The sequence below is a fragment of the Triticum urartu genome, unplaced genomic scaffold (genome assembly GCF_056163025.1).
Source record: "Triticum urartu cultivar PI428250 unplaced genomic scaffold, HENAU_Tu73 scaffold312, whole genome shotgun sequence".
Classification (NCBI taxonomy): Eukaryota; Viridiplantae; Streptophyta; class Magnoliopsida; order Poales; family Poaceae; genus Triticum; species Triticum urartu.
The window spans coordinates 10,001-25,000 of record NW_028260488.1 but is presented as its reverse complement, the minus strand read 5'-3'; positions in this window follow the sequence as shown (position 1 = coordinate 25,000).

The following is a 15,000-nucleotide window of genomic DNA, read 5'->3' as shown; positions in this document are numbered from 1 at the left end:
CCGTGAAATTCTCGAGCCAAAAGATGGATGCATATGCTGTGTTTCATTTTGCTAAATGATATCAATTAAATGGTGTATCAATTCCATAAATTGCATATAGCAATAAATAAATCAGCAAAATTCTTTCTAATATTTTAGATAGAAGAAACATTTCTTCTATCTAAAATATTAGAAAGAATGTACCCTTCTATCCAAATCCAATTTGCATCGATAAAATAAATCCAAATTCCAGTAGTAGATGAATAATTGCAAATTTGTGTGTGTACGAGATTAGAATAACTTCAAAATAACTGACATAATTTTGTATTTTTCCTGATCAGAAAAATACATGAAAAAGAAAGGAGGTAGAAAAATTTTTGGATTTATGGTTAAAGAAGAAAAAGAAGAAAACAGGGGTTCTGTTGAATTTCAAGTATTCAGTTTCACCAATAAGATACGGAGACTTGCTTCACATTTGGAATTACACAAAAAAGATTTTTCATCGGAAAGAGGTCTACGAAGACTTTTGGGAAAACGTCGACGTTTGCTGGCTTATTTGGCAAAGAAAAATAGAGTACGTTATAAGAAATTAATCGGTCAGTTGAATATTCGGGAGCAGTAATTTAATCGTTCAAATTTTTTTCTTGTTTTATTATTTTTTTAGTAGTCTTATAGTAGTCTTAGATTTTTCATTTTGATGAGCCTCGCTTTGAGGAATTCATGGAATAATCCATTTTCATGGAATAATGAATTAAGGAAGAAAGGATATGAGTCTACCGCTTACAAGAAAAGATCTCATGATAGTCAATATGGGCCCTCAACACCCATCAATGCATGGTGTTCTTCGACTGATCGTTACTCTCGATGGTGAGGATGTTATTGATTGTGAACCCATATTAGGGTATTTACACAGAGGAATGGAAAAAATCGCGGAAAACCGAACTATTATACAATACTTACCTTATGTAACAAGGATATAGAGAGATTGTAGAAAGGGGATAGGATAGTTATTTTTGCAAGAGACTTGTTGTAAATTCCTTAACTTAAGAAAGAAAAAAGAATAAAAACACAGATACATAACATAAAAAAAAGAATAAATAAGACGAGATTCGACCTCCCCCTACATATTTAATTTCCTCTCCTATACAAAAACTAGCAAGACCCACTCCATTGGTAATTCCATCAATAACACCCTTATCAAAAAACTCCGTGAGTTCGGTTAACCCTCTTATACCGAGGGTAAAGACCCTAGTATAGAAAATATCTATATAACCACGATTATATGACCAACTGTATATATTTTTTTTTACTTGATCTAAAAATTCTTTTTTAGGATTTCCTTTGTAAAAAGAGTTTATTAAATCCAAATTCTGAAAAAAAGAATAAGCGGATCCATAGAAGATATATGCTATGAATAAACCAAAGATAGCTAGACTTACAGAAGAAATTGCATTAGTAATAAATTCATATGAATTTACAAAAGAATTAGAACTTTCCTGGGTAAAGTTTATTGAGGGAGTTAACCACTTTGATAATATGGTTAACTCTGCTATTCCATTACCAATTCCTCCATTATCAAAAGAGATTCCTATGAATCCAATGAACAAAGTGAAAAGTAGTAATATAAGAAGAGGAAATAACATAGTATTTCCCGTTTCATGCGGATAGGCAAAAGTTTTTTTAGCCCCAAAAGACGTAGTAAAGGATCCTATCCTATTTCTTGTATTACCTTGAATTTTTGGTATATTTTGTGAAAAAAAAGAAACTCCACTCTTCGTTGTTGATAAAACGAAATCCCTATTCACTCCTTTGGGTATCCTTTTTCCCCATAAGGATATTGAATACAAGGAACTCTCTTTAGTGCTACTGTAATTTTGAAAATGAACACGCAAATACCCATCAAATGTAAGTAAATATATCCGAAACATATAAAAGGCAGTTAATCCTGCAGTAAAGGAGGCTATTATTCCAAAAAAGGGCGAATACAACCAACTATTACTAAGGATTTCATCTTTGGACCAGAAGCAAGCAAGAGGTGGAATACCACAAAGAGAAAGTGTACCCCATAAAAAAGTAGTTCTTGTGATTGGAATGTATTTTCTTAAACCGCCCATAAGAACCATATTTTGACTTTTATCTGGTGAATATCCAACAAGAGGTTCCATTGAATGAATAACGGATCCGGATCCCAAGAACAATAAAGCTTTTGAATAAGCATGAGTGATCAAATGGAATAAAGCAGCTTGATAAGAACCTATACCTAGAGCTAACATCATATAACCCAATTGAGACATTGTAGAATAGGCTAAGCTTCTTTTAATATCTCTCTGAGCAAGAGCTAAAGTAGCTCCTAAGAATAGTGTTATTGTACCTACTAAAGAAATAAAACTCATTATCAAAGGTAAAGATATGAAAAGAGGAAGAAGTCGAGCTAGAAGAAAAATTCCCGCAGCAACCATAGTTGCTGCGTGTATAAGAGCCGAAATAGGAGTGGGCCCTTCCATAGCATCGGGTAACCATACGTGAAGAGGGAATTGTGCGGATTTCGCAACTGCACCAAGGAATAATAAAAAAGCACACAAAGTAGTAAGTAAAGAGTTAATTCCATTATTAGGAATCCAGTTATTAGCTATTTTGAACAAATCCCTAAACTCTAAACTACCTGTTATCCAAAAAAAACCTAAAATTCCTAATAATAGACCAAAATCCCCTACACGATTAGTTACAAAAGCTTTTTGACAAGCACTCGCTGCGATTGGTCGTGTAAACCAAAAGCCTATCAATAAATAAGAACACATTCCCACGAGTTCCCAAAAAAAATAAATTTGTATCAAATTGGAGCTAGTAACCAATCCCAACATGGAAGTATTGAAAAAACTTATATAAACAAAAAATCTCAAATATCCTTCATCGTGAGACATATAACCATCACTATAAATAAGAACCAGGATTCCTACAGTAGTAATTAGTATTAACATAATAGAAGTAAGTGGGTCAATCAAGTATCCAAATTCTAAAGAAAAATCATTATTGACGGTCCAAGACCATAGATATTGATAGATCGAACTTCCATTTATTTGTTGAATAGACAGTTGAACTGAGAATACCATAGCTATACTTAAGAGTAAAACACTAGGAAAAGCCCATATGCGACGAAGATTTTTTGTTGCTGTCGGAATAAGAATAAGGCCAAATCCCATTGACATAATAACTGGAAGTGGGAGAAGAGGGATTACCCATGCATATTGATATGTATGTTCCATAAGAAAAGAAATTGCAATTTTTACTTCAATTTTTACTTCAATTTTTCTATAAAATTGTTTCCGATTCACCAAACCAATTCTTATCTCTTTCTGAAAGAATAAATAAAAAGAATAAGAAAAAATACTGAAATTCTTAATTTTTCCAAAATTTATCTCATTGAAATAATTAAAAATTAAGAATGGGTTTAGTTGGTTAAATTAAAAAAGTTAATAAAATAACTAGGTAACGAAGTTATTTTATTAACTAAATAAAGATATTTATAAAAATAAAAAAAAAAAAGTGGAATCATTTTACTTTCTATTCATAATTCATTTTTATATTTCTTTAAAACAAAGATGAAACAGCTCTCTTGTTCCATAATTAACTGATTGAGTGAATTCCAATGAAAACCTATGTTTATAAGAAATTATCGAATAGTCCTTACTTCATATAGAACTAAAATTCTAATGACTATAAATTACCTAAGTTTTAGAATGTCTTGTTTAAGAGACTCAGTATTTTTTGTTTTGATTGGAATTCCTTTCCTTTATGGAATACCATTCTGAACTTAATTAACTATTTTCATTTTCCCTTCTTTTTATCCCCCCGTCTTATCTTATATGGGGGATAGGCTTCCATACCATATATCTATATATGGAGTATACTTGATATATAAATAGATATAAATAGATTTAAATGAGAAACCCTTCTATATATTCTATATTATTAAAAAAAAAGTATAAAATATATAAAGAAAAAATGTTAAAAAATTCTTGTTGTCTTATCCGCATTAGACAAAATGAAGTAAAAAATAATTCAAAATTTAAGTATCTTTCAGTATCTAAGTATAAATACTAATAAAAAGAAGAAAGAAGGATTGATTTGCAGCAATAGATGTCTTTCACATACAACTAGAAAAAAGTAATTTCCTTTTTGAATGGCAGTTCCAAAAAAACGTACTTCAATGTCAAAAAAGCGTATTCGTAAAAATATTTGGAAGAAAAAGACTTATTTTTCCATAGTACAATCTTATTCTTTAGTAAAATCAAGATCATTTTCGAGCGGTAATGAGCATCCAAAACCAAAGGGTTTTTCTGGGCAACAAACAAATAATAAGATTTTGGAATAATATGAATTGACTTATCAAAAAAGAATTCCAATTATTTAATAATTTGGATTCTTCTTTGAATGTACTTTTATGTGTCGAATTACTCGGTACAATATTCTTAGAACAAAAAACCCCTCTTATCTTATATATACAAGAAAAAAAAAGTTTTGTTTGGTATACTGTGTGCTAAGTATTCTTTTCCTATCAATGAACTTTTCATAATTTTCCTAATAGAATCCTCATATTCTATTAGGAAAATTATGAAAAGTGGAGTATTCTTACAATAGGACTTACAACTTCCACCTATCTTCTCCAAAATCATAAGGTTAGTAAATCTTATTAATAAGAGCATAAAGACTTTCATTCTAGAAATTTTTAAAAAATCCAAAAAGCCTTTTCTATTTATCCATTTTATTTTAATTTCATCATTAAATAGAAACCCTTTTGGATTTTTTTCATTGTATTGAAAGAATTTTCAAAATGTAAAGGGGAAATTAATTAGAAAAAATTAGTTCTATAATTGCAAGTTAGAAAAAAGAAGTTCCAACTCTTTCAAGCAGTGTTTGTGTTTCTATTGGGCAAAGCAAGAGTTTATTGTAAAAAAAAAAAATGGAAACGATACTACCAAACGAAGTCTATTTTAATGAAAACTCTAATGTTCCTAAATTTTATGGACTTTCCCAATATCGACGATTCCCAAGATAATAGCTATTATTCTTTTAAGTTACCTATTATTTGAAGTTAGCCGCCATGGTGAAATTGGTAGACACGCTGCTCTTAGGAAGCAGTGCTCAAGCATCTCGGTTCGAATCCGAGTGGCGGCATTCTTGAAAAAGAATACAATAGATTAGAAATCAATTCGAAATTTACAATTTTGTAATGGGACCTTCCCCTTATGCTATTTGCAACTTTAGAACATATACTAACTCATATCTCTTTCTCAACGATTTCAATTGTGATTACGATTCATTTTATAACCTTATTAGTTCGTGAACTTGGAGGATTACGCGATTCGTCAGAAAAAGGAATGATAGTTACTTTTTTCTCTATAACAGGATTCTTAGTTTCTCGTTGGGCTTCCTCGGGACATTTTCCATTAAGTAATTTATATGAGTCATTGATCTTCCTTTCATGGGCCCTGTATATTCTTCATACCATTCCTAAAATACAGAACTCTAAAAATGATTTAAGCACAATAACTACGCCAAGTACTATTTTAACGCAAGGCTTTGCCACATCGGGTCTTTTAACTGAAATGCATCAATCCACGATACTAGTACCTGCTCTACAATCTCAGTGGTTAATGATGCATGTCAGTATGATGTTATTAAGCTATGCAACTCTTTTGTGCGGATCCTTATTATCTGCCGCTATTCTAATCATTAGATTTCGAAATAATTTCCATTTCTTTTCTAAAAAGAAAAAAAATGTTTTAAATAAAACATTTTTCTTTAGTGATATTAAATATTTTTATGCAAAAAGAAGTGCTTTAAAAAGAACCTCTGTCCCTTCATTTCCAAATTATTACAAATATCAATTAACGGAGCGTTTGGATTCTTGGAGTTATCGTGTCATTAGCCTAGGATTTACCCTTTTAACCGTAGGTATTCTTTGTGGAGCAGTATGGGCTAATGAGGCCTGGGGATCCTATTGGAATTGGGATCCTAAGGAAACTTGGGCATTTATTACTTGGACCATATTCGCAATTTATTTACATAGTAGAACAAATCCAAATTGGAAGGGTACGAATTCTGCACTTATAGCTTTGATAGGATTTCTTATAATTTGGATTTGTTATTTTGGTATAAATCTATTAGGAATAGGCTTACATAGTTATGGTTCGTTTACATTAACACCTAAATGATTACATAAAATAAAACCTTCATGAAATGAAGGTTTTTACTTTTATGTTTTATTTGAGAACCCCTTGAACGCCTTATCAAAGGGTTCTCAAAAATTCGAGATAGATCTAATTATACTTTTTTACTTATTTCTGCATTATATACTTTTTTACTTATTTCTGCATTAATAGAGCAGACGAGTAAAAAAAAGCAAACCTATTTAGGATAATAATTGGATAAGAGAGCCTCTACCCTGTCAACGGATAGGGAGAGAACAAAATCTGGATAAATACCAATTCCTATTACTGGTAAAAAGATACAGATTAAAATAAAGAGTTCTCGTGGTCCAGAATCCACAAAATTTGCGTTTGGAACATTAAATAGCTTGTATCCATAGAACATCTGGCGTAACATAGATAATAAATAAATAGGAGTTAATATCATTCCAATTGCCATTACAAAAGTAATTAGTGTTTTTGGCATTAACAGAAATTTTGGACTAGTAATTAGTCCAAAAAATACTACTAATTCTGCGACAAAACCACTCATTCCTGGTAAGGCAAGAGAAGCCATTGAAAAGCTACTAAACATGGTAAAAATTTTAGGCATTGGGATAGATATTCCCCCCAGTTCTTCGAGATAAACAAGACGCATTCTATCAGAAGCGGTTCCTGCCAAGAAAAAAAGTGTAGCACCAATAAATCCATGGGATAATATTTGTAAAATAGCTCCATTGAGTCCAATGTTGGTTATGGAACCAATTCCTATAATTATGAAACCCATGTGAGATACAGAGGAATAAGCTATTCTTTTTTTGAAATTTCGTTGACCAAGAGAAGTTGAAGCTGCATAGATTATTTGGATCGCTCCTATTATTACTAACCAGGGCGAAAATAGATAATGAGCATGAGGTAACAATTCCATGTTGATCCGAATCAATCCATATGCTCCCATCTTTAATAATATTCCCGCTAAAAGCATACATGTACTATAATGTGCTTCCCCATGGGTATCTGGTAACCACGTATGTAGGGGTATAATCGGCAATTTGACAGCATAAGCAATAAGGAAGCCAAAATATAAAAGTATTTCCAAGGTTGCAGGGTATGATTGATTAATTAATCTTTCCAAATCTAATCCTGGTTCGTTGGAACCATATAAGCCCATACCCAGAACTCCGATTAAGAAAAAAATGGAACCGCCTGCAGTATACAAAATAAACTTTGTAGCTGAATATAGACGCCTCTTCCCCCCCCACATGGATAAAAGTAAGTAAACAGGAATTAATTCTAACTCCCACATGATAAAAAAAAGTAAAAGGTCTCGCGAAGAAAATAATCCTATTTGACCACTATACATTGCGAGCATCAGGAAATAGAATAATCGCGAATTCCGTGTAATTGGCCAAGCTGCTAAAGTAGCTAAAGTAGTGATAAATCCTGTCAATAAAATAGATCCTAATGAAAGTCCATCGATTCCCAATCTCCAGTGGAAATCGAAGACATCTATCCATTTATAATCCTCCTTTAATTGGATTAAGGGATCCTCCAGTTGGAAATGATAACAGAACGCATAAGTCATTAGAAGGAATTCTAATAAACAAATAGATATAGTATACCACCTAACGACTTTGTTTCCCTTATGAGGTAAAAAGAAAATTAATGAACCTGCAAATATCGGCAAAACAACAAGTATTGTTAACCAAGGAAAATAACTCATGATAAAGTGATAAAGACAAGATACGTTTTGACCAGAAAAGCCCGTGCTCGATTATTTCGAGCACAGGCTTCTTCGGTAAAGAGGAATCAGACGATTCGAGTGAAGTTTTTTGTAACGTATCAATAAGATAGAGCCATGCTACGTGTTGTTTCAGGCCCTAAATAAACGCGGACACTTAAAAAATCTGTCGGGCAGGCAGATTCACATCTCTTACAACCCACACAATCTTCGGTTCTCGGCGCGGAAGCAATTTGCTTGGCTTTACATCCATCCCAGGGTATCATTTCTAATACATCTGTTGGACAAGCTCGTACACATTGAGTGCATCCTATACATGTATCGTAAATTTTTACGGAATGTGACATTGGATCTATAAATTTTTCTTTTCAACATAAAATTTTTCGATCTGGTAAAAATGAAATTAGTACTATAATGAGTCATATGTATTGTAGACACCAGACGAAGCAATGGTTTATCCAAACTTCAAAAAAAAAAATCTATTTTTTAATCTGTTTGTGAGAAAGCGTGAAGAGAGCCAAGAGACTTTAATTTTGGATTTCAACAATAAATAAGAAATAAGAAAGAATTTTACGAATTGTACAGACGAATTCGAATTAGCCAATAAATTGGCTATCGTCTTTTCAATATAAATTATTGCAATATTCAAATTGCAATATCAATGAATTACAAATACAAAAATTCATTTAAGTGAAAAAGAATACTATGCAATAATCTACTAAAAAAAATGGATATTCTCAAATAATACTAAGAAAATAGTATTGATTTCTATTTATTTTAATATGTGCGCCTTTGTTTAGAGGATTCTATGTCTAATTATTCAAAAGTCTAATTATTCAATAAATTAGATTGATTGATACGAGTGGATTTCCTATTACGATGGATGGAAGAAAGAATGGATAGTCCAATAGCGGCTTCAGCAGCTGCAAGGGCTATAACAAAAATTGCGAAAATATCTCCTTTTAATTGGCGACTATCAAATAGATCAGAAAATGTTACGAGATTTAGATTAATTGAATTCAGTATAAGTTCAAGACATATTAGAGCTCTAACCATGTTTCGGCTTGTGATCAATCCATAGATACCAATCGAAAATAAATAGACACTCAAAAAAAGTACATGCTCAAACATCATTAACTAACTCCTTATCAATCTCGATTCATTTCAATATGAGGGCAAGAATTGAACCGATTCAATTAATTACAATAGAACAATTACACAACAAAAGAAAAAAAAAAAAAAAAAAAAGGAGGTATTTGTTGGCAGTAGATGGATTTTACTAAATCAAAATTGTGATTCTTTAGTTATTTATTTTAGATTTGCAATTCTTATAATTTGTACTTTTTCTAAGTTTTCTTATTGCCGAGCCATAGTAATTGCACCTATTAAAGAAACTAGAAGAATTATGGAAATGAGTTCAAACGGAAGATAAAAATCGGTTGCTAAATGAATTCCAATTTGTTGAACATTATTTATGAGACCCTGTTCTACTATTTGGTTTGATCTTGTAGTCCAAAGAATTCCATACCACGACGTATCTGGGATAGTAGTCATTAGTGAAAAAACAATAGTTATACAAACGAGTGAAGTGAACCCATCTCCAATAGTCCAATAATTCTTATCTTTAGACCATTCTGAGCCATTTACGAACATTACAGCGAATATGATCAAGACATTTATGGCTCCCACATAAATAAGAAGTTGTGCGACAGCTACAAAGTAGGAATTTAATAAAAAATAGAATAAGGATATACAAACAAGAACTAATCCCAGCGAAAAGGCAGAATAAATGGGGTTGGTAAGTAATACTACTCCTAGACCCCCTAGTAGAAGAACAAATCCCCCAAATAGCATAAGAATCTCATGTATTGGTCCAGGTAAATCCATTATGGATAAAAAGAAATTAATAGTATAAAATTTTTCATGAACTGACTAAAACTAAAGGATTCAAGGAAGGAAAAAAGGATTAGGGTATTTTTTTGTGTATAAACTTATAGTTATAAATTATATTATATCACGAAAATCTAGTCTGATTTAAAATAAGAAATAATTTCCAATAAGCAGTAGTTTTTCGTTTTTCTTTATAGTTTAATTTTAAAGTTTAATAAAGAATTATTAGATTTTTATAACAGAAAGACAAAATCAAAGTTTAGTAATCAGTAATCGTTCTTGAATTCGAAGATTTTTCTTTGTTTATTTTACTTTCAGACGAATTCCTAATTGTTTGAATTGTGTAATCTCCCATTATGGAGATTGGTAACCGACTTAAAGCAATTTGATTGTAATTCAATTCATGACGATCATAGGTAGAAAGTTCATATTCTTCAGTCATTGATAAACAGCTTGTTGGACAGTACTCAACACAATTGCCACAAAATATACAAACTCCGAAATCAATACTATAATTAAGCAATTGTTTTCTTTTAATATCCTTTTCAAATCTCCAATCCACAACGGGTAAATCTATCGGACATACGCGAACACATACTTCACAAGCAATACATTTATCAAATTCAAAGTGGATTCGCCCTCGGAAACGCTCTGGTGTAATTGATTTTTCATAAGGGTAGTGAATCGTTATAGGTAAACGATTTGTGTGGGATAAGGTAGTTATGAAACTTTGACCTATGTACCTTGTAGCACGTATTGTTTGTTGACCATAACTCATGAACCCAGTTACCATAGGGAACATATTCATTCTAAATATCTATGAAAAAGATATGTTTCTTTCTCTTGTTTGAGAGAGCTTTTGTGTTGAAAATATTCTTACTATTATTGTATTATCTTATTTATAGTGAAACAAGTTGAGAAGAGGTTGTTAATAAGAGATTGCCCAGGGAAATAGGTAAAAGAAATTTCCATCCAAGATTTAATAACTGATCCATTCTCATCCTCGGTAAAGTCCATCTTATTGTGATAGAAATGAGAGAGAAATAAATAAGCTTTAGTTAATGTAATAAATATACCCATTGTCATTTCCAAAATTCCAACTGCTTTATTCATTTGGAAAAAATCAAAAAAGGATATATAGGGAATAGATAAATTCCACCCGCCCAAGTAGAGAACTGTTACAAATAAAGAAGAAACTAATAAATTTAGGTAAGAAACAAGATAAAATAAACCATATTTGATACCGGAATATTCAGTTTGGTAACCTGCTACTAATTCTTCCTCCGCTTCTGGTAAATCAAAGGGTAATCTTTCACATTCTGCCAAAGAAGAAATTAAAAAAACCAGAAAACCTATAGGCTGACGCCAAATATTCCATCCAAAAAAACCGTATTTTGACTGTGCTTCAACTATATCAACTGTACTTGAACTGTTAGATAATCATAGTCGGTGATAACATCACAGTTCCCACCGCTATTTCAAAACCGTACATGAAACCTTAGCTTCATACGGCTTCTCTATGATCAGAAAAAGGAAAGGACTGTTTTGTTCCTAGCCCCGGGGGCGTAGATAGAATTAGATAAAATAAAATAGATTTGAAAGTCCTAAATTAGACCAAAGGAATTCCGTCTGCTAGAATAAGAAAAAGCGCTTCCGAATTGATCTCATCCTTTATAATATAATGAAAATTTTTCTTTGTTCAGTAATAACTTAATCTTGGAATAAAACACTTGTTACTTGTTATAGGAATTCAATTAATAAATGGAAAGAGTTGGGTATTAGTTCATGAGCAATTCTGCATGAATATGGATAGAGGAAGGAAATAATGAAAATTTTTTCTAGTGCACTCCATATCTTTTTTACTATTCTTCTTTCCCCAGGGAGGGGGTATTTAAAAAGAAAAAATGGATAAAGGGTTAATTCGTTCTTGATAGCCATTTCCTTAACAAGTGAATGGGAACATACTCTGGATCGGAATCCGAAGAAAGTACTACTTGATAATTTCTACAAATTGCAAGTCCTTATTATGATTCCTTTTATGGGCAAAAATCTCTAATGTTTTAGATTTTCCATTACTAATCCTTTATGTACTTTAGTGTTCCTAACCCTTCACTAACTTTTGGTGGATTCTTCTTATGGATTATTAAGTTATAGTAATAACTAGGAGTATTCTAGTAATGGAATTCCATATCGTGAATCCTTTATTCTTGGCCGCTTCAAGATATGATGACTAATTAAAAAATATCAACCTTGGGATAAAGAGTTTACACTGCTTATGTTTACTTCCACTTTTTTCTTGTACGTAGGAAATGAGATTTTTTCTTTTTACTACAAATTTATAAGCTGTTTTGTTTCACTCATATAGCTATCTAGTTTAACTTACCAACCCAAATACTAAATAAGAAAAGGAATATAAATAGTTAATGGATTTTATAGGAAAAAGATCTATTTTAACGAATCACACGTAGAGATATTGCTAGCACACAAAAAGTTAATGGTATTTCATAACTAATGGATTGAGCAGCAGCTCGTAGACCGCCTGAAAAAGAATATTTATTATTTGAGCTATATCCTGCCATAAGAAGACCAATAGGAGCTATACTTGAAATGGCAATCCATAAAAAAACACCAATACTAAGATCGGCTAAAACAAAATGATATCCCAAAGGGATAACTAAAAAACTTAATAAAACTGATATGACTGCTATAGAGGGTCCAATGCTAAATAAAGAAATATCTCCTCGGGATGGCAGAATATCTTCTTTAAAAAGTAGCTTAGTCCCATCTGCTATAGCTTGAAGCAGGCCCAGGGGGCCAGCATATTCAGGACCAATACGTTGTTGTATCGACGCAGATATTTCTCTTTCTAACCACACAATTACGAGTACCTCTATTGTTATTCCCAAAAGGAGGGTCAAAATGGGTAGAATCGATATCAGTCCATAGACTTCTTTTAATAATTCCAATTTCGAAAAAGAATTGATAGTTTCTACCTCTACCCTATCTATTATCATTTCAACGATCAACTTCCCCCATAATGATATCTATACTACCTAATATCGTCATGATATCAGCCAATTTCATTTTTTTAACTAGCTGAGGAAGAATTTGCAAATTAATAAACCCGGGTGGACGGATTTTCCATCTCCAGGGGAAAAGGCTATCATCTCCTACTAGATAAATCCCTAATTCACCTTTTGGGGCTTCTACTCTTACATAAAGCTCTTGTCTTGACAATTCAAAATTGGGCGAAGGTTTTTTACCAAGAAATTTATACTCAAAATCATTCCATTCAGAATTATTTTCTTTCTTAAAGCGTCGGACTTCTAAATTTTCATAAGGTCCTCCAGGAATTTTTTCTACAGCTTGTTGAATTATTTTGATGGATTCCCTCATTTCACCAATTCGTACTAAATAGCGAGCTAACGAATCCCCTTCTTTTTGCCATTGGACTTTCCAATCAAATTGGTTGTAAGACTCATAAGGATCTACTTTACGAAGATCCCATTGTATTCCAGAAGCTCGTAACATCGGTCCCGATAAGCCCCAATTTACTGCTTCTTCTCCGCTAATAAAACCTACTCCTTCAACTCGCTCTAAAAAAATTGGATTCTGTGTAATAAGTTGTTGATATTCAACAACTCCGCGTAAAAAATAATCACAGAAATCTAAACATTTATCGATCCATCCATAAGGTAGATCGGCGGCTACTCCTCCGATGCGAAAGTAATTGTGCATCATTCGCATACCTGTAGCAGCTTCAAATAGATCATATATTAATTCTCTCTCTCTAAAAATATAGAAAAAAGGAGTCTGTGCGCCGAGATCCGCCATAAAAGGTCCAAGCCATAGCAAGTGAGAAGCTATCCGGCTTAATTCTAACATAATTACCCTAATATAGCTGGCTCTTTGTGGTATTTGAATATTCTCCAAGAATTCTGGTGCATTTACTGTTATTGCTTCTGTAAACATAGTAGCTAAATAATCCCACCTTGTTACATAAGGTAAGTATTGTATAATAGTTCGGTTTTCCGCGATTTTTTCCATTCCTCTGTGTAAATACCCTAATATGGGTTCACAATCAATAACATCCTCACCATCGAGAGTAACGATCAGTCGAAGAACACCATGCATTGATGGGTGTTGAGGGCCCATATTGACTATCATGAGATCTTTTCTTGTAAGCGGTAGACTCATATCCTTTCTTCCTTAATTCATTATTCCATGAAAATGGATTATTCCATGAATTCCTCAAAGCGAGGCTCATCAAAATGAAAAATCTAAGACTACTATAAGACTACTAAAAAAATAATAAAACAAGAAAAAAATTTGAACGATTAAATTACTGCTCCCGAATATTCAACTGACCGATTAATTTCTTATAACGTACTCTATTTTTCTTTGCCAAATAAGCCAGCAAACGTCGACGTTTTCCCAAAAGTCTTCGTAGACCTCTTTCCGATGAAAAATCTTTTTTGTGTAATTCCAAATGTGAAGCAAGTCTCCGTATCTTATTGGTGAAACTGAATACTTGAAATTCAACAGAACCCCTGTTTTCTTCTTTTTCTTCTTTAACCATAAATCCAAAAATTTTTCTACCTCCTTTCTTTTTCATGTATTTTTCTGATCAGGAAAAATACAAAATTATGTCAGTTATTTTGAAGTTATTCTAATCTCGTACACACACAAATTTGCAATTATTCATCTACTACTGGAATTTGGATTTATTTTATCGATGCAAATTGGATTTGGATAGAAGGGTACATTCTTTCTAATATTTTAGATAGAAGAAATGTTTCTTCTATCTAAAATATTAGAAAGAATTTTGCTGATTTATTTATTGCTATATGCAATTTATGGAATTGATACACCATTTAATTGATATCATTTAGCAAAATGAAACACAGCATATGCATCCATCTTTTGGCTCGAGAATTTCACGGGATAGAGATATGGTATAAGAAATAGACTATTAAGTAACTCTAAATGAATTGTGGATACATCTGTATCCTTAACATACTGAAACGATTGTCATTATTCGTATCAAACCAATAGCGATTCATACAAGCTAAATCTTCTAATCAATGGTGGGCCAATAATGAATTTTTTTGCATATGTATTAAGACGCTTGGCCTGATTTCGAAATTGTCCAGAGTTTTATATGTTGTTTTCATTGCAAAATGATGGGTCTCCTTCCATAAC